The following is a 16,794-nucleotide window of genomic DNA, read 5'->3' as shown; positions in this document are numbered from 1 at the left end:
TTGCATTGCCATGTAATGTGATGCAATGCTATCTTTCTAGCTCTCCCTTTTTACTTCCTTTTGGATAAACAGACATATTAGGCAAGCATTTTGGAGCTTTCACCTAAATAACTACAGGTGGTGAGATAAGCTGCACAATATAATTGACCTTTCAGTATATTGTTGCACACACACCATCTATTTAGCAAATGCCCTTGTTATCAACAGCAGCCTTTTAAACTCACCTGAGCTAACAGGTATGTGCGCTGGTTACTCTGCTGCGCTTAAAATTTCTTTTTTGGTTTGCTACAATGCCTTTTCTGAAACGTTGTCTCCTTCTGCTGGAACACTGACTTCTTTCATTTAATGCCTGCAGACTATAAAAGAGAACCCAACCCAAAAAGTTTGGTTGATTAGTCTGTGGCATTCTGTTAAACTGTTGCTTATGGCGGTCTCTGTGAGCTTCTCAGCGACATTCAGCCAGCCAGGTATCCTGCCTGCAGTAGATGGAATGTGGCAATGGAACGCTGGCTGCGCGTGTCATAATAGGCTCTGAGCCTTTATATACCTGTGCACAGCAGCAGCCACCTTCAGTCTGCTGCTGGACAGCCAGCAGCAGCAGCAGCAGGAGAGGTATGTAATCAGGAGCCCTCCTGCTAAGGGTAGACAGCTGCTCGTTCCACCCCACCCCCCGCCTTAATTGGTTCTCCTCCCTTCCAACGATGTTGAGGCGGGTGGGAACAGCAGGGGGTGAAGGTGCTGTGTTTAAAGAGGTGGAGTTATGCAGATCTAAAACGCGTGGATTGCAGCAGCAGCAAGCCGAAAAGTGCAGGCATGTAAGGGATCTAGAGGTTGACAACATGTCCTCTTAACGGGAGTCCAGGAGCTCATCTCCACAAATGGACTTTTCAGGATCCTTGGGTGGCTCCGTAGTTTGAAACCAATTCTGGTTATCGCTTCTCGGCCTTTTGGCTAAGATCAAGTGTAGTATCTGTTCTTATCAGTTTAATATCTGATACGTCCCCTATCTGGGGACCATATATTAAATGGATTTTTAGAACAGGGAGATGGAAAAAGAGCTTGCTCTGTCCACTCCACGCATTGACCTGGTATTGCAGTATCTCCAGGACCGGTGCACCCCTTCTTTAATGCAGTTTCTAAAATCAGAAAGAATTGAATTCAATGTTTTTTGTTCATTTTGCTTGTTTGTCGGATTTGGGGATGGACTCTTTGGCTTTGCTTTTCTTCTCCTCATTGGATTTTTCATGTTCAAAGTTGCAGAAGCCAGATTACAAGCTCATTTTGGTTCAACTTCAGCAACTGTGCATTGCATTGCCATGTAATGTGATGCAATGCTATCTTTCTAGCTCTCCCTTTTTACTTCCTTTTGGATAAACAGACATATTAGGCAAGCATTTTGGAGCTTTCACCTAAATAACTACAGGTGGTGAGATAAGCTGCACAATATAATTGACCTTTCAGTATATTGTTGCACACACACCATCTATTTAGCAAATGCCCTTGTTATCAACAGCAGCCTTTTAAACTCACCTGAGCTAACAGGTATGTGCGCTGGTTACTCTGCTGCGCTTAAAATTTCTTTTTTGGTTTGCTACAATGCCTTTTCTGAAACGTTGTCTCCTTCTGCTGGAACACTGACTTCTTTCATTTAATGCCTGCAGACTATAAAAGAGAACCCAACCCAAAAAGTTTGGTTGATTAGTCTGTGGCATTCTGTTAAACTGTTGCTTATGGCGGTCTCTGTGAGCTTCTCAGCGACATTCAGCCAGCCAGGTATCCTGCCTGCAGTAGATGGAATGTGGCAATGGAACGCTGGCTGCGCGTGTCATAATAGGCTCTGAGCCTTTATATACCTGTGCACAGCAGCAGCCACCTTCAGTCTGCTGCTGGACAGCCAGCAGCAGCAGCAGCAGGAGAGGTATGTAATCAGGAGCCCTCCTGCTAAGGGTAGACAGCTGCTCGTTCCACCCCACCCCCCGCCTTAATTGGTTCTCCTCCCTTCCAACGGTGTTGAGGCGGGTGGGAACAGCAGGGGGTGAAGGTGCTGTGTTTAAAGAGGTGGAGTTATGCAGATCTAAAACGCGTGGATTGCAGCAGCAGCAAGCCGAAAAGTGCAGGCATGTAAGGGATCTAGAGGTTGACAACATGTCCTCTTAACGGGAGTCCAGGAGCTCATCTCCACAAATGGACTTTTCAGGATCCTTGGGTGGCTCCGTAGTTTGAAACCAATTCTGGTTATCGCTTCTCGGCCTTTTGGCTAAGATCAAGTGTAGTATCTGTTCTTATCAGTTTAATATCTGATACGTCCCCTATCTGGGGACCATATATTAAATGGATTTTTAGAACAGGGAGATGGAAAAAGAGCTTGCTCTGTCCACTCCACGCATTGACCTGGTATTGCAGTATCTCCAGGACCGGTGCACCCCTTCTTTAATGCAGTTTCTAAAATCAGAAAGAATTGAATTCAATGTTTTTTGTTCATTTTGCTTGTTTGTCGGATTTGGGGATGGACTCTTTGGCTTTGCTTTTCTTCTCCTCATTGGATTTTTCATGTTCAAAGTTGCAGAAGCCAGATTACAAGCTCATTTTGGTTCAACTTCAGCAACTGTGCATTGCATTGCCATGTAATGTGATGCAATGCTATCTTTCTAGCTCTCCCTTTTTACTTCCTTTTGGATAAACAGACATATTAGGCAAGCATTTTGGAGCTTTCACCTAAATAACTACAGGTGGTGAGATAAGCTGCACAATATAATTGACCTTTCAGTATATTGTTGCACACACACCATCTATTTAGCAAATGCCCTTGTTATCAACAGCAGCCTTTTAAACTCACCTGAGCTAACAGGTATGTGCGCTGGTTACTCTGCTGCGCTTAAAATTTCTTTTTTGGTTTGCTACAATGCCTTTTCTGAAACGTTGTCTCCTTCTGCTGGAACACTGACTTCTTTCATTTAATGCCTGCAGACTATAAAAGAGAACCCAACCCAAAAAGTTTGGTTGATTAGTCTGTGGCATTCTGTTAAACTGTTGCTTATGGCGGTCTCTGTGAGCTTCTCAGCGACATTCAGCCAGCCAGGTATCCTGCCTGCAGTAGATGGAATGTGGCAATGGAACGCTGGCTGCGCGTGTCATAATAGGCTCTGAGCCTTTATATACCTGTGCACAGCAGCAGCCACCTTCAGTCTGCTGCTGGACAGCCAGCAGCAGCAGCAGGAGAGGTATGTAATCAGGAGCCCTCCTGCTAAGGGTAGACAGCTGCTCGTTCCACCCCACCCCCCGCCTTAATTGGTTCTCCTCCCTTCCAACAGTGTTGAGGCGGGTGGGAACAGCAGGGGGTGAAGGTGCTGTGTTTAAAGAGGTGGAGTTATGCAGATCTAAAACGCGTGGATTGCAGCAGCAGCAAGCCGAAAAGTGCAGGCATGTAAGGGATCTAGAGGTTGACAACATGTCTTCTTAACGGGAGTCCAGGAGCTCATCTCCACAAATGGACTTTTCAGGATCCTTGGGTGGCTCCGTAGTTTGAAACCAATTCTGGTTATCGCTTCTCGGCCTTTTGGCTAAGATCAAGTGTAGTATCTGTTCTTATCAGTTTAATATCTGATACGTCCCCTATCTGGGGACCATATATTAAATGGATTTTTAGAACAGGGAGATGGAAAAAGAGCTTGCTCTGTCCACTCCACGCATTGACCTGGTATTGCAGTATCTCCAGGACCGGTGCACCCCTTCTTTAATGCAGTTTCTAAAATCAGAAAGAATTGAATTCAATGTTTTTTGTTCATTTTGCTTGTTTGTCGGATTTGGGGATGGACTCTTTGGCTTTGCTTTTCTTCTCCTCATTGGATTTTTCATGTTCAAAGTTGCAGAAGCCAGATTACAAGCTCATTTTGGTTCAACTTCAGCAACTGTGCATTGCATTGCCATGTAATGTGATGCAATGCTATCTTTCTAGCTCTCCCTTTTTACTTCCTTTTGGATAAACAGACATATTAGGCAAGCATTTTGGAGCTTTCACCTAAATAACTACAGGTGGTGAGATAAGCTGCACAATATAATTGACCTTTCAGTATATTGTTGCACACACACCATCTATTTAGCAAATGCCCTTGTTATCAACAGCAGCCTTTTAAACTCACCTGAGCTAACAGGTATGTGCGCTGGTTACTCTGCTGCGCTTAAAATTTCTTTTTTGGTTTGCTACAATGCCTTTTCTGAAACGTTGTCTCCTTCTGCTGGAACACTGACTTCTTTCATTTAATGCCTGCAGACTATAAAAGAGAACCCAACCCAAAAAGTTTGGTTGATTAGTCTGTGGCATTCTGTTAAACTGTTGCTTATGGCGGTCTCTGTGAGCTTCTCAGCGACATTCAGCCAGCCAGGTATCCTGCCTGCAGTAGATGGAATGTGGCAATGGAACGCTGGCTGCGCGTGTCATAATAGGCTCTGAGCCTTTATATACCTGTGCACAGCAGCAGCCACCTTCAGTCTGCTGCTGGACAGCCAGCAGCAGCAGCAGCAGGAGAGGTATGTAATCAGGAGCCCTCCTGCTAAGGGTAGACAGCTGCTCGTTCCACCCCACCCCCCGCCTTAATTGGTTCTCCTCCCTTCCAACGGTGTTGAGGCGGGTGGGAACAGCAGGGGGTGAAGGTGCTGTGTTTAAAGAGGTGGAGTTATGCAGATCTAAAACGCGTGGATTGCAGCAGCAGCAAGCCGAAAAGTGCAGGCATGTAAGGGATCTAGAGGTTGACAACATGTCTTCTTAACGGGAGTCCAGGAGCTCATCTCCACAAATGGACTTTTCAGGATCCTTGGGTGGCTCCGTAGTTTGAAACCAATTCTGGTTATCGCTTCTCGGCCTTTTGGCTAAGATCAAGTGTAGTATCTGTTCTTATCAGTTTAATATCTGATACGTCCCCTATCTGGGGACCATATATTAAATGGATTTTTAGAACAGGGAGATGGAAAAAGAGCTTGCTCTGTCCACTCCACGCATTGACCTGGTATTGCAGTATCTCCAGGACCGGTGCACCCCTTCTTTAATGCAGTTTCTAAAATCAGAAAGAATTGAATTCAATGTTTTTTGTTCATTTTGCTTGTTTGTCGGATTTGGGGATGGACTCTTTGGCTTTGCTTTTCTTCTCCTCATTGGATTTTTCATGTTCAAAGTTGCAGAAGCCAGATTACAAGCTCATTTTGGTTCAACTTCAGCAACTGTGCATTGCATTGCCATGTAATGTGATGCAATGCTATCTTTCTAGCTCTCCCTTTTTACTTCCTTTTGGATAAACAGACATATTAGGCAAGCATTTTGGAGCTTTCACCTAAATAACTACAGGTGGTGAGATAAGCTGCACAATATAATTGACCTTTCAGTATATTGTTGCACACACACCATCTATTTAGCAAATGCCCTTGTTATCAACAGCAGCCTTTTAAACTCACCTGAGCTAACAGGTATGTGCGCTGGTTACTCTGCTGCGCTTAAAATTTCTTTTTTGGTTTGCTACAATGCCTTTTCTGAAACGTTGTCTCCTTCTGCTGGAACACTGACTTCTTTCATTTAATGCCTGCAGACTATAAAAGAGAACCCAACCCAAAAAGTTTGGTTGATTAGTCTGTGGCATTCTGTTAAACTGTTGCTTATGGCGGTCTCTGTGAGCTTCTCAGCGACATTCAGCCAGCCAGGTATCCTGCCTGCAGTAGATGGAATGTGGCAATGGAACGCTGGCTGCGCGTGTCATAATAGGCTCTGAGCCTTTATATACCTGTGCACAGCAGCAGCCACCTTCAGTCTGCTGCTGGACAGCCAGCAGCAGCAGCAGCAGGAGAGGTATGTAATCAGGAGCCCTCCTGCTAAGGGTAGACAGCTGCTCGTTCCACCCCACCCCCCGCCTTAATTGGTTCTCCTCCCTTCCAACGGTGTTGAGGCGGGTGGGAACAGCAGGGGGTGAAGGTGCTGTGTTTAAAGAGGTGGAGTTATGCAGATCTAAAACGCGTGGATTGCAGCAGCAGCAAGCCGAAAAGTGCAGGCATGTAAGGGATCTAGAGGTTGACAACATGTCTTCTTAACGGGAGTCCAGGAGCTCATCTCCACAAATGGACTTTTCAGGATCCTTGGGTGGCTCCGTAGTTTGAAACCAATTCTGGTTATCGCTTCTCGGCCTTTTGGCTAAGATCAAGTGTAGTATCTGTTCTTATCAGTTTAATATCTGATACGTCCCCTATCTGGGGACCATATATTAAATGGATTTTTAGAACAGGGAGATGGAAAAAGAGCTTGCTCTGTCCACTCCACGCATTGACCTGGTATTGCAGTATCTCCAGGACCGGTGCACCCCTTCTTTAATGCAGTTTCTAAAATCAGAAAGAATTGAATTCAATGTTTTTTGTTCATTTTGCTTGTTTGTCGGATTTGGGGATGGACTCTTTGGCTTTGCTTTTCTTCTCCTCATTGGATTTTTCATGTTCAAAGTTGCAGAAGCCAGATTACAAGCTCATTTTGGTTCAACTTCAGCAACTGTGCATTGCATTGCCATGTAATGTGATGCAATGCTATCTTTCTAGCTCTCCCTTTTTACTTCCTTTTGGATAAACAGACATATTAGGCAAGCATTTTGGAGCTTTCACCTAAATAACTACAGGTGGTGAGATAAGCTGCACAATATAATTGACCTTTCAGTATATTGTTGCACACACACCATCTATTCAGCAAATGCCCTTGTTATCAACAGCAGCCTTTTAAACTCACCTGAGCTAACAGGTATGTGCGCTGGTTACTCTGCTGCGCTTAAAATTTCTTTTTTGGTTTGCTACAATGCCTTTTCTGAAACGTTGTCTCCTTCTGCTGGAACACTGACTTCTTTCATTTAATGCCTGCAGACTATAAAAGAGAACCCAACCCAAAAAGTTTGGTTGATTAGTCTGTGGCATTCTGTTAAACTGTTGCTTATGGCGGTCTCTGTGAGCTTCTCAGCGACATTCAGCCAGCCAGGTATCCTGCCTGCAGTAGATGGAATGTGGCAATGGAACGCTGGCTGCGCGTGTCATAATAGGCTCTGAGCCTTTATATACCTGTGCACAGCAGCAGCCACCTTCAGTCTGCTGATGGACAGCCAGCAGCAGCAGCAGCAGGAGAGGTATGTAATCAGGAGCCCTCCTGCTAAGGGTAGACAGCTGCTCGTTCCACCCCACCCCCCGCCTTAATTGGTTCTCCTCCCTTCCAACGGTGTTGAGGCGGGTGGGAACAGCAGGGGGTGAAGGTGCTGTGTTTAAAGAGGTGGAGTTATGCAGATCTAAAACGCGTGGATTGCAGCAGCAGCAAGCCGAAAAGTGCAGGCATGTAAGGGATCTAGAGGTTGACAACATGTCTTCTTAACGGGAGTCCAGGAGCTCATCTCCACAAATGGACTTTTCAGGATCCTTGGGTGGCTCCGTAGTTTGAAACCAATTCTGGTTATCGCTTCTCGGCCTTTTGGCTCAGATCTGTAATGGGTCTAGTCATTTGGCTGTCTGTGCGTTAACTCTTGGCCCTGTGGCATCGCCATTTTATGGCTTAAGCCACTTGCTGCTATAAGGAGTTGGCCAGTAGACACGACTAGCGATAATGGGACGCATTCGATACGCTGGGCCCGGTGAGGCTCGAGTGAAGTTTGGAATCCAGATTGATGTGGAAGAAGGCAAAGAAGGAATCTTTACCCTCAGCTTCGTGGTGAAGGAGATTTTGTTTGGACTCCTTGAAGTGAAGAAGGAAGAAATCTTGTGCCTCCAGCAATTCAAAAGCAAGTATAATCTTGTATTTACTTCTATGGCTGTTTGCAACAATTTCTATGATTGTTTGAAAAAGAATCTGGACAATCAATATTTGGATGGGCTGACTTTTGTCATCTTGTATTGCTCCAAAGAGGTACCTCTGACTGTTTTCATGTACAACCCACATGTGGACTTGGCTTTGATTTATGCCTTTCTAAATAGGCACTGCTATATTACCAAGGTGGCAGTAAAAGTCATGAATGAGGAGGAACTATGGACCGGTAAATATCGTTTCATGGTCAAGTTCCGGGAAAGTCCTGATGAACCAGGGGGTATACATTATCCTCCATCAAATTTTTCCATTGGGAGTGAGCGGGGTTACCTGTTCTTCCCCAATGCGCCCAGGTTTTGTCGTCATTGTAGGAGGTATGGCCATACTCAGGAAGCATGCGACATCAGACAGATTATTTGCAGGAAGTGCAATGAGGTGGGTCATTCTTCCAATAATTGCAAAAATGAAATAGTCTGTAATCTCTGCGGAGAGAAGGGGCATGCCTTCAGAGACTGTATATTCCATCCTGGTTCATATGCAGGGGCAGCGGGAAGGGGAAGGAGAAGAAATGAATCTCCTGCACCCACAGCTACAACTCCGACTGCTCCAACTCCGACTGCTCCGATATCTACTCTGGCTTTCCTGGATGAGGAGGAGGCTCGGGTTGCTTTTCCAGAACTGGTTCGTGTGAATGTAAGAGGAAATATGGAGCTGGCACCTGAGCCACCGGTGCAGAGGGCCGCGTCTGTGGCTTCAGATGTCAGTGAGTCTGAGACAATAACTGATGATCGTATAGGCATGGAAGTGGCCCCGGTGGAGGATCTGGAGGCTGAAATTCCAGACATGATGGTTACATTGCAGGGGGAAGAGGAGTCTGATCTGACCAGAACACCGCATGTGGCCTGGAGCGATGTCGTTTCTGACCTTGAGGAGGAGGGAGGTCAGGGGGACTTTGACCCCCAGCGGCGGGATTATAGTTCAGATGAAGATGGAGGCGCTTCAGTGAAGAAAAAGAAGAAAACTGAACCATCCTTTTCCCCTTTAAGTGACTGCAGTGTGAGTCCAGCCCGGGTGTACCCTACTGCATCCGATCCCCAAGATGTGTCTTTTTTGGGGGAAGGCACAAACTATGATATCTGCACGTCCAGCGTCCTACCCCCAGAAGGGTTAGGATGATGTACAGGTGGGCATGTTGTCGTGACCTGCCACATCAAATTAATAGATGGGTGCCCAAGTTGCTCTCAGCATCTTGTCGCTAAATGTTAGGCTGATTAAATCTGAGTCGAGAAGAGTGGCAATTTTGGACTACTTGAGCAACTTGGATGCGGACGTATACTGTGTCCAGGAGTGTGGGATCTCCGATCCCTTAAGTGAAAATGCATGGCCTTTAGGTCAAAGTGTGTGGTCTGGTTCTGTATGTAATAAAAATTGTGGGGTAGGTGTTTTGGTGAAGGGTTATAGTGTTAAGATAGAAAGTTACATGGTGGTGGAGGCGGGGAGGTGTGTAATATGTAAGTTAAATTGTAGGGGGTGGAGGGTTAGGGTGGTAAATATGTATGCACCAATAGATAAAGGGGAGAGGCTGGAAATTTTTGAGAAATTATGTTTTTTTTTATCTGGCAAAATGCCAATAATTTTTGTTGGAGATTTCAATTGTGTGACGGAGGGGGATAAGATGGATGTTACAGGTAAAAGACTCAAGAGTCTTGTGGCGGATTTTTCCTTACAGGATGCTGCGGAAGTTTTTTTAGGTAATCCACCTCCTGCGACCTATAAGGCCGACAGGGGAGGCATAGAGTCTAGAATAGACCGTATCTTCTTTTCTTCACAAAATGTTATTTGTAGGAATTTCCAGCAGGAAGATGTTCCCTTCTCTGACCATGTGTGTTTGAGGGCACGTCTAGAAGGTAAGATTTCCTTTGTATATGGTGGTGGCGTGTGGAAACTTAATGTGCGTTTGCTGGAAGATAATAGGATCATGCGTGATTTTAGGCGAATGTATGTTAGGTGGAGGGATAAAAAAAGTGATTTCAGGAATGTGCTTGAGTGGTGGGACTGGATGAAGAGTGAGATTGGTTTTTTCTTTAGAAAAAGGGGCAGGAGGAAAGCAGCAATGAATAGAGCAAAATTTAATGATTTAAGCTCTAGACTGGAGTGGCTGAGGAAGTTAAGGATGATTGGAGTGGATGTGGATGTTTTGATGTGTCAAGTGAAAGAAGAGATTAAGAAATATATTGAGGGTAAAGGGAAAGAAATTATTTACCGTTCTAAGATTGAACATTTGGAGAAAAATGAGAAATGCACAAGGTTTTTTTTCAAAAAAGTTTTTGGGAAGAAAGTAGATATGGATGAGGTGGTGAATGGTGATGGGGTGTGTGTGAGTGGGAAGGATGTGATGCAGGAGGTGGTGTTGTTTTATAAGGAGTTGTATGGGGAAAAATGGGTTGATGATAGGATGTTGACTGATGCTTTGGGGTGTTTAGAAGGTTGTTTGGGTGAGGATGAACGTGAAATATTGGATGATGTAATTGTGTTGGATGAAGTTAAAAAAGTGGTGATGTCTGCGAGTAAGAATAAAACACCTGGGAAGGATGGACTGCCCGTGGAGTTATATGTTAAGGAATGGGACACGATGGGAAATGACTTATTGGAGGTGTGCCAGTATATGTTCACGGAGAATATGTTGAGTGAATCTATGAGAGATGGGGTGGTGGTTTTGGTTCATAAGAAAGGTGATAAAAAGGATTTGGGGAATTGGAGGCCAATCACCCTTTTGAATGCAGACTATAAGGTGTTTAGTAAATTGTTGGCTAGCCGGATGCGGGAAGTGATTGGCGGTGTGGTGGATGAAGATCAAGTGTGTGCAGTGCCTGGGAGAAGTATGACTGAAAATTTGGTGTTGTTGCGTGATGTGATTGGGGATTGTATGAGTCGTAAGCAGAAATGTTTGTTGTTTTCGGTTGATTTTGAAAAAGCTTTTGACCGTGTGTCACATAGCTTTATGTTTAAGGTTTTGTCTAAGATGGGTTATTCCAGGAATTTTGTAAACTGTGTTAGGAGTTTGTATTGTAATGTTTCAAGTGAATTTTTGGTGAATGGGTGGTTGAGTGAGAAAGTGAGAATTAAATCAGGAGTGCGTCAGGGGTGCCCTATGTCCCCTTTTTTGTTTATTAGTGTGATTGAAGTGTTGATGTGTATGGTTAGGAAGGATAAGGTTATGAGAGGTGTGATTATTCCTAGGAGTAATGGAAAGGATGTGAGAATTCTAGGTTACATGGATGATGTAGTGATTGTGAGTGGGAATATGGCTGCGATGAGTAGGGCAAGGTTGATATTAAGTTTGTTTTGTAGTGTCTCAGCTTTTAAGGTCAATTGGACTAAGAGTTCCTTTAAATGTTTTGGTGAGAGGAATGTACGGATGGATGGTGTGAGGTGTGAGGATGGTGCAATAAAGGTGCTTGGGATTAAGTTTAATGATGATTTGAAAGGAAATGAGAGTTGGGAAGATTGTGGGGTGAGAGTGGTGCGCAAGTTGAATTTTTGGCGAATGAGAGAACTAACTCTGACTGGGAAAGTTCTGATTATTAAGGCGGTTATTTTGCCTATTTTGTTGTTTGTTGCGAATGTATATCCTGCTGCTTTTAAGAAAATTAGGAAAACTGAGAAATTCATCTTTAATTTTCTTTGGGGAAGTCGCATGGAGAAATTGAAACGGGAATATGTCTATAAGTTATGTGTAAATGGTGGTTTGGATTTTCCAAATATTGATTTCTTTTTAGGGATTAGTTACGTGAAAATGGTGGTGGTGGTTCTAGGGAAAAGTAATAAGTGTGCTTATATGATGAAGTATTCGGCTGGATGGATGCTTTATGGCTTAAAGTGGGTCAAAAGGGATGCTAGAGTGCCTGTTGCTTTTAAGTGTCCTGTATGGTATGGTTGTGTTGAGAAATTTGTAAGGAAGTATGATTTGTTGTCCGTTAACATGAGTGATTTTAGGCAAAAGAAGAAAGTCATTAGGATGGTGCGTGAGCGTGAGGTGGTATGTAATATCAATGGGTTGAGAGGGGAGGAAGTAACCGAGATGTGGAGAAAATTAAGTATAGATGGTGTGACTAACAGACAGAGAGATATCGCTTGGATGATATTGCATGACATTTTGCCTGTTAGAGATGTGCAAAAGAAGAAGGATTTAGTTAAATCTGAGGTATGCCCGAGGGATGGATGTGGTTTGAGAGAGCATGTTAGACATATGGTATGGGATTGTGATTTTGCATATGATGTATGGAAGGGTATAGGGGAACTTTGCAAGGAATTGGTGGGTGTAAAGTATGTTAATTGGAAACTTGCTATGTTTGGGATGGGTGCATGTAGTAGAATTAAGGATAGGATTTTATGGTTGTTGGTGGTGTGTGTAATTGAAAGTTTGTGGGATGCGAGGAATTTGTTAGTTTTTAAAAGGAAGAAAATGTCAGTTAATGAATGTTTGAGATTGATTCTGTCACGTATGTATGTAATATACCTCTGGGATCAGGAACGTGGAAGTATTATAGATGCTGAAGGGATCTGGAAGTTTAAAAAGTGGAGGTTTTTGGTAAAGTTTAATTAGTAGTGTATAATGTACCTGATGATAAGGTTTGGTTTTATTTTTGATTATATACCAAGTGTGATGAAAGGCTAAGTGTCAATGAAAGGCTTTTGTAAGTCGATTTGATTGAGCTTATGCTCCGGCCTATCTGATTTGGTTAAAAAAAAAAAAAAAAAAAAAAAAAAATCTGTTCTTATCAGTTTAATATCTGATACGTCCCCTATCTGGGGACCATATATTAAATGGATTTTTAGAACAGGGAGATGGAAAAAGAGCTTGCTCTGTCCACTCCACGCATTGACCTGGTATTGCAGTATCTCCAGGACCGGTGCACCCCTTCTTTAATGCAGTTTCTAAAATCAGAAAGAATTGAATTCAATGTTTTTTCTTCATTTTGCTTGTTTGTCGGATTTGGGGATGGACTCTTTGGCTTTGCTTTTCTTCTCCTCATTGGATTTTTCATGTTCAAAGTTGCAGAAGCCAGATTACAAGCTCATTTTGGTTCAACTTCAGCAACTGTGCATTGCATTGCCATGTAATGTGATGCAATGCTATCTTTCTAGCTCTCCCTTTTTACTTCCTTTTGGATAAACAGACATATTAGGCAAGCATTTTGGAGCTTTCACCTAAATAACTACAGGTGGTGAGATAAGCTGCACAATATAATTGACCTTTCAGTATATTGTTGCACACACACCATCTATTTAGCAAATGCCCTTGTTATCAACAGCAGCCTTTTAAACTCACCTGAGCTAACAGGTATGTGCGCTGGTTACTCTGCTGCGCTTAAAATTTCTTTTTTGGTTTGCTACAATGCCTTTTCTGAAACGTTGTCTCCTTCTGCTGGAACACTGACTTCTTTCATTTAATGCCTGCAGACTATAAAAGAGAACCCAACCCAAAAAGTTTGGTTGATTAGTCTGTGGCATTCTGTTAAACTGTTGCTTATGGCGGTCTCTGTGAGCTTCTCAGCGACATTCAGCCAGCCAGGTATCCTGCCTGCAGTAGATGGAATGTGGCAATGGAACGCTGGCTGCGCGTGTCATAATAGGCTCTGAGCCTTTATATACCTGTGCACAGCAGCAGCCACCTTCAGTCTGCTGCTGGACAGCCAGCAGCAGCAGCAGCAGGAGAGGTATGTAATCAGGAGCCCTCCTGCTAAGGGTAGACAGCTGCTCGTTCCACCCCACCCCCCGCCTTAATTGGTTCTCCTCCCTTCCAACGGTGTTGAGGCGGGTGGGAACAGCAGGGGGTGAAGGTGCTGTGTTTAAAGAGGTGGAGTTATGCAGATCTAAAACGCGTGGATTGCAGCAGCAGCAAGCCGAAAAGTGCAGGCATGTAAGGGATCTAGAGGTTGACAACATGTCTTCTTAACGGGAGTCCAGGAGCTCATCTCCACAAATGGACTTTTCAGGATCCTTGGGTGGCTCCGTAGTTTGAAACCAATTCTGGTTATCGCTTCTCGGCCTTTTGGCTAAGATCAAGTGTAGTATCTGTTCTTATCAACTGGAGGGACTCAAGCCCGACTTGTGGAAGCCCAAAACTATCCACAAGCTAATCAGAGCCAAGGATGACGTGGAGAACATCACAGGACTTCACCAGGACACGCTGGAGACTGTGTGGACAAATGTGTCATCTGACAGGCTGACCAACGGGCACAAGGACTTGTCGTGGATGGCGATTCAGGGCGGACTGCCCGTCCGGTCATTCTTGCATGCCCGGAACCTGTGCAAGACCCAGTACTGCCCAAGGTGCCCCTTCGTGGAGGAAACATCTTTGCACACTTTTTGGGACTGCGGATTTGCACAGCGCCTATTGACTGCACTTGAGGACGACCTGAGGAACTCTGTCCCCAGGGCGAGCCTATCGCACCATTCTGTGCTTTACGGACTCTTCCCTGGGGTTCATACCGTCGGAGCCATCCAGGAGGCTTGGCGCCTTATGAACTGGTTCAAGGATGCCGTTTGGGTCGCCAGGAACCGGCTCATCTTGAGGAGGGAGAGGATGTCCATCCAGGACTGCCGCAGGCTGATCCACAGCCTGCTCAGAGACTATTCCATCATGGACGGTCCGGAGGACGAGGACGAGGACTAAACCCCTCCTCCCCCTCTCCCCTTATGTGTCTTGTCTTTCAATAAAGCTTCGGGCCTGTGATTTTCCCCTCCCCATCCCCTTTTTCCCAATCCCCAACCCTTATCACGGTTCGTCGTACTGTATTGATTGACATGCTTTTTCTTTCAGATTGAGTGTTTTGTGTAGCATAGGGGTGTGATGTGTCTAGTTAGTGCGTCGTATCCTCATGCTATGTAAATATGATGTAGAATTCTGTGTGTACTGGGCTGCGGCACTGTACACTGTCTGTTAACTTATTTTTTGTGCTAATAAAAGATATATTCAATCAAAAAAATCTGTTCTTATCAGTTTAATATCTGATACGTCCCCTATCTGGGGACCATATATTAAATGGATTTTTAGAACAGGGAGATGGAAAAAGAGCTTGCTCTGTCCACTCCACGCATTGACCTGGTATTGCTGTATCTCCAGGACCGGTGCACCCCTTCTTTAATGCAGTTTCTAAAATCAGAAAGAATTGAATTCAATGTTTTTTGTTCATTTTGCTTGTTTGTCGGATTTGGGGATGGACTCTTTGGCTTTGCTTTTCTTCTCCTCATTGGATTTTTCATGTTCAAAGTTGCAGAAGCCAGATTACAAGCTCATTTTGGTTCAACTTCAGCAACTGTGCATTGCATTGCCATGTAATGTGATGCAATGCTATCTTTCTAGCTCTCCCTTTTTACTTCCTTTTGGATAAACAGACATATTAGGCAAGCATTTTGGAGCTTTCACCTAAATAACTACAGGTGGTGAGATAAGCTGCACAATATAATTGACCTTTCAGTATATTGTTGCACACACACCATCTATTTAGCAAATGCCCTTGTTATCAACAGCAGCCTTTTAAACTCACCTGAGCTAACAGGTATGTGCGCTGGTTACTCTGCTGCGCTTAAAATTTCTTTTTTGGTTTGCTACAATGCCTTTTCTGAAACGTTGTCTCCTTCTGCTGGAACACTGACTTCTTTCATTTAATGCCTGCAGACTATAAAAGAGAACCCAACCCAAAAAGTTTGGTTGATTAGTCTGTGGCATTCTGTTAAACTGTTGCTTATGGCGGTCTCTGTGAGCTTCTCAGCGACATTCAGCCAGCCAGGTATCCTGCCTGCAGTAGATGGAATGTGGCAATGGAACGCTGGCTGCGCGTGTCATAATAGGCTCTGAGCCTTTATATACCTGTGCACAGCAGCAGCCACCTTCAGTCTGCTGCTGGACAGCCAGCAGCAGCAGCAGCAGCAGGAGAGGTATGTAATCAGGAGCCCTCCTGCTAAGGGTAGACAGCTGCTCGTTCCACCCCACCCCCCGCCTTAATTGGTTCTCCTCCCTTCCAACGGTGTTGAGGCGGGTGGGAACAGCAGGGGGTGAAGGTGCTGTGTTTAAAGAGGTGGAGTTATGCAGATCTAAAACGCGTGGATTGCAGCAGCAGCAAGCCGAAAAGTGCAGGCATGTAAGGGATCTAGAGGTTGACAACATGTCTTCTTAACGGGAGTCCAGGAGCTCATCTCCACAAATGGACTTTTCAGGATCCTTGGGTGGCTCCGTCGTTTGAAACCAATTCTGGTTATCGCTTCTCGGCCTTTTGGCTAAGATCAAGTGTAGTATCTGTTCTTATCAGTTTAATATCTGATACGTCCCCTATCTGGGGACCATATATTAAATGGATTTTTAGAACAGGGAGATGGAAAAAGAGCTTGCTCTGTCCACTCCACGCATTGACCTGGTATTGCAGTATCTCCAGGACCGGTGCACCCCTTCTTTAATGCAGTTTCTAAAATCAGAAAGAATTGAATTCAATGTTTTTTGTTCATTTTGCTTGTTTGTCGGATTTGGGGATGGACTCTTTGGCTTTGCTTTTCTTCTCCTCATTGGATTTTTCATGTTCAAAGTTGCAGAAGCCAGATTACAAGCTCATTTTGGTTCAACTTCAGCAACTGTGCATTGCATTGCCATGTAATGTGATGCAATGCTATCTTTCTAGCTCTCCCTTTTTACTTCCTTTTGGATAAACAGACATATTAGGCAAGCATTTTGGAGCTTTCACCTAAATAACTACAGGTGGTGAGATAAGCTGCACAATATAATTGACCTTTCAGTATATTGTTGCACACACACCATCTATTTAGCAAATGCCCTTGTTATCAACAGCAGCCTTTTAAACTCACCTGAGCTAACAGGTATGTGCGCTGGTTACTCTGCTGCGCTTAAAATTTCTTTTTTGGTTTGCTACAATGCCTTTTCTGAAACGTTGTCTCCTTCTGCTGGAACACTGACTTCTTTCATTTAATGCCTG

At 44.3% G+C, this 16,794-nt stretch overlaps 8 non-coding genes and 1 pseudogene across 8 annotated transcripts; all 9 read left to right on the top strand.

Moving 5' to 3' along the window:
- Positions 1–931: 931 nt before the first annotated feature.
- Positions 932–1,122, top strand: LOC141214618 (U2 spliceosomal RNA). The gene has a single exon (XR_012283819.1). It is a non-coding gene; the product is annotated as a U2 spliceosomal RNA (small nuclear RNA).
- Positions 1,123–2,237: 1,115 nt separating this feature from the next.
- LOC141214616 (U2 spliceosomal RNA) lies at positions 2,238–2,428 on the top strand. The gene has a single exon (XR_012283817.1). It is a non-coding gene; the product is annotated as a U2 spliceosomal RNA (small nuclear RNA).
- A 1,112-nt stretch (positions 2,429–3,540) lies between these two features.
- On the top strand, positions 3,541–3,731 carry LOC141214615 (U2 spliceosomal RNA). The gene has a single exon (XR_012283816.1). It is a non-coding gene; the product is annotated as a U2 spliceosomal RNA (small nuclear RNA).
- Positions 3,732–4,846: 1,115 nt separating this feature from the next.
- On the top strand, positions 4,847–5,037 carry LOC141214614 (U2 spliceosomal RNA). The gene has a single exon (XR_012283815.1). It is a non-coding gene; the product is annotated as a U2 spliceosomal RNA (small nuclear RNA).
- A 1,115-nt stretch (positions 5,038–6,152) lies between these two features.
- Positions 6,153–6,343, top strand: LOC141214613 (U2 spliceosomal RNA). The gene has a single exon (XR_012283814.1). It is a non-coding gene; the product is annotated as a U2 spliceosomal RNA (small nuclear RNA).
- A 6,192-nt stretch (positions 6,344–12,535) lies between these two features.
- LOC141214958 (U2 spliceosomal RNA) lies at positions 12,536–12,728 on the top strand. The gene has a single exon (XR_012284137.1). It is a non-coding gene; the product is annotated as a U2 spliceosomal RNA (small nuclear RNA).
- A 1,115-nt stretch (positions 12,729–13,843) lies between these two features.
- On the top strand, positions 13,844–13,937 carry LOC141214988 (U2 spliceosomal RNA; annotated as a pseudogene).
- An 818-nt stretch (positions 13,938–14,755) lies between these two features.
- Positions 14,756–14,949, top strand: LOC141214932 (U2 spliceosomal RNA). The gene has a single exon (XR_012284120.1). It is a non-coding gene; the product is annotated as a U2 spliceosomal RNA (small nuclear RNA).
- A 1,118-nt stretch (positions 14,950–16,067) lies between these two features.
- Positions 16,068–16,258, top strand: LOC141214612 (U2 spliceosomal RNA). The gene has a single exon (XR_012283813.1). It is a non-coding gene; the product is annotated as a U2 spliceosomal RNA (small nuclear RNA).
- The last annotated feature ends 536 nt before the right edge of the window (positions 16,259–16,794 follow it).

The sequence above is a fragment of the Phyllobates terribilis genome, unplaced genomic scaffold, assembly GCF_046119375.1.
Source record: "Phyllobates terribilis strain yellow unplaced genomic scaffold, ASM4611937v1 Scaffold_223__1_contigs__length_3252167, whole genome shotgun sequence".
NCBI classification, from domain to species: domain Eukaryota; kingdom Metazoa; phylum Chordata; class Amphibia; order Anura; family Dendrobatidae; genus Phyllobates; species Phyllobates terribilis.
The sequence above is the reverse complement of the archived record's forward strand: the minus strand, read 5'-3'. Positions and strand labels throughout refer to the sequence as shown.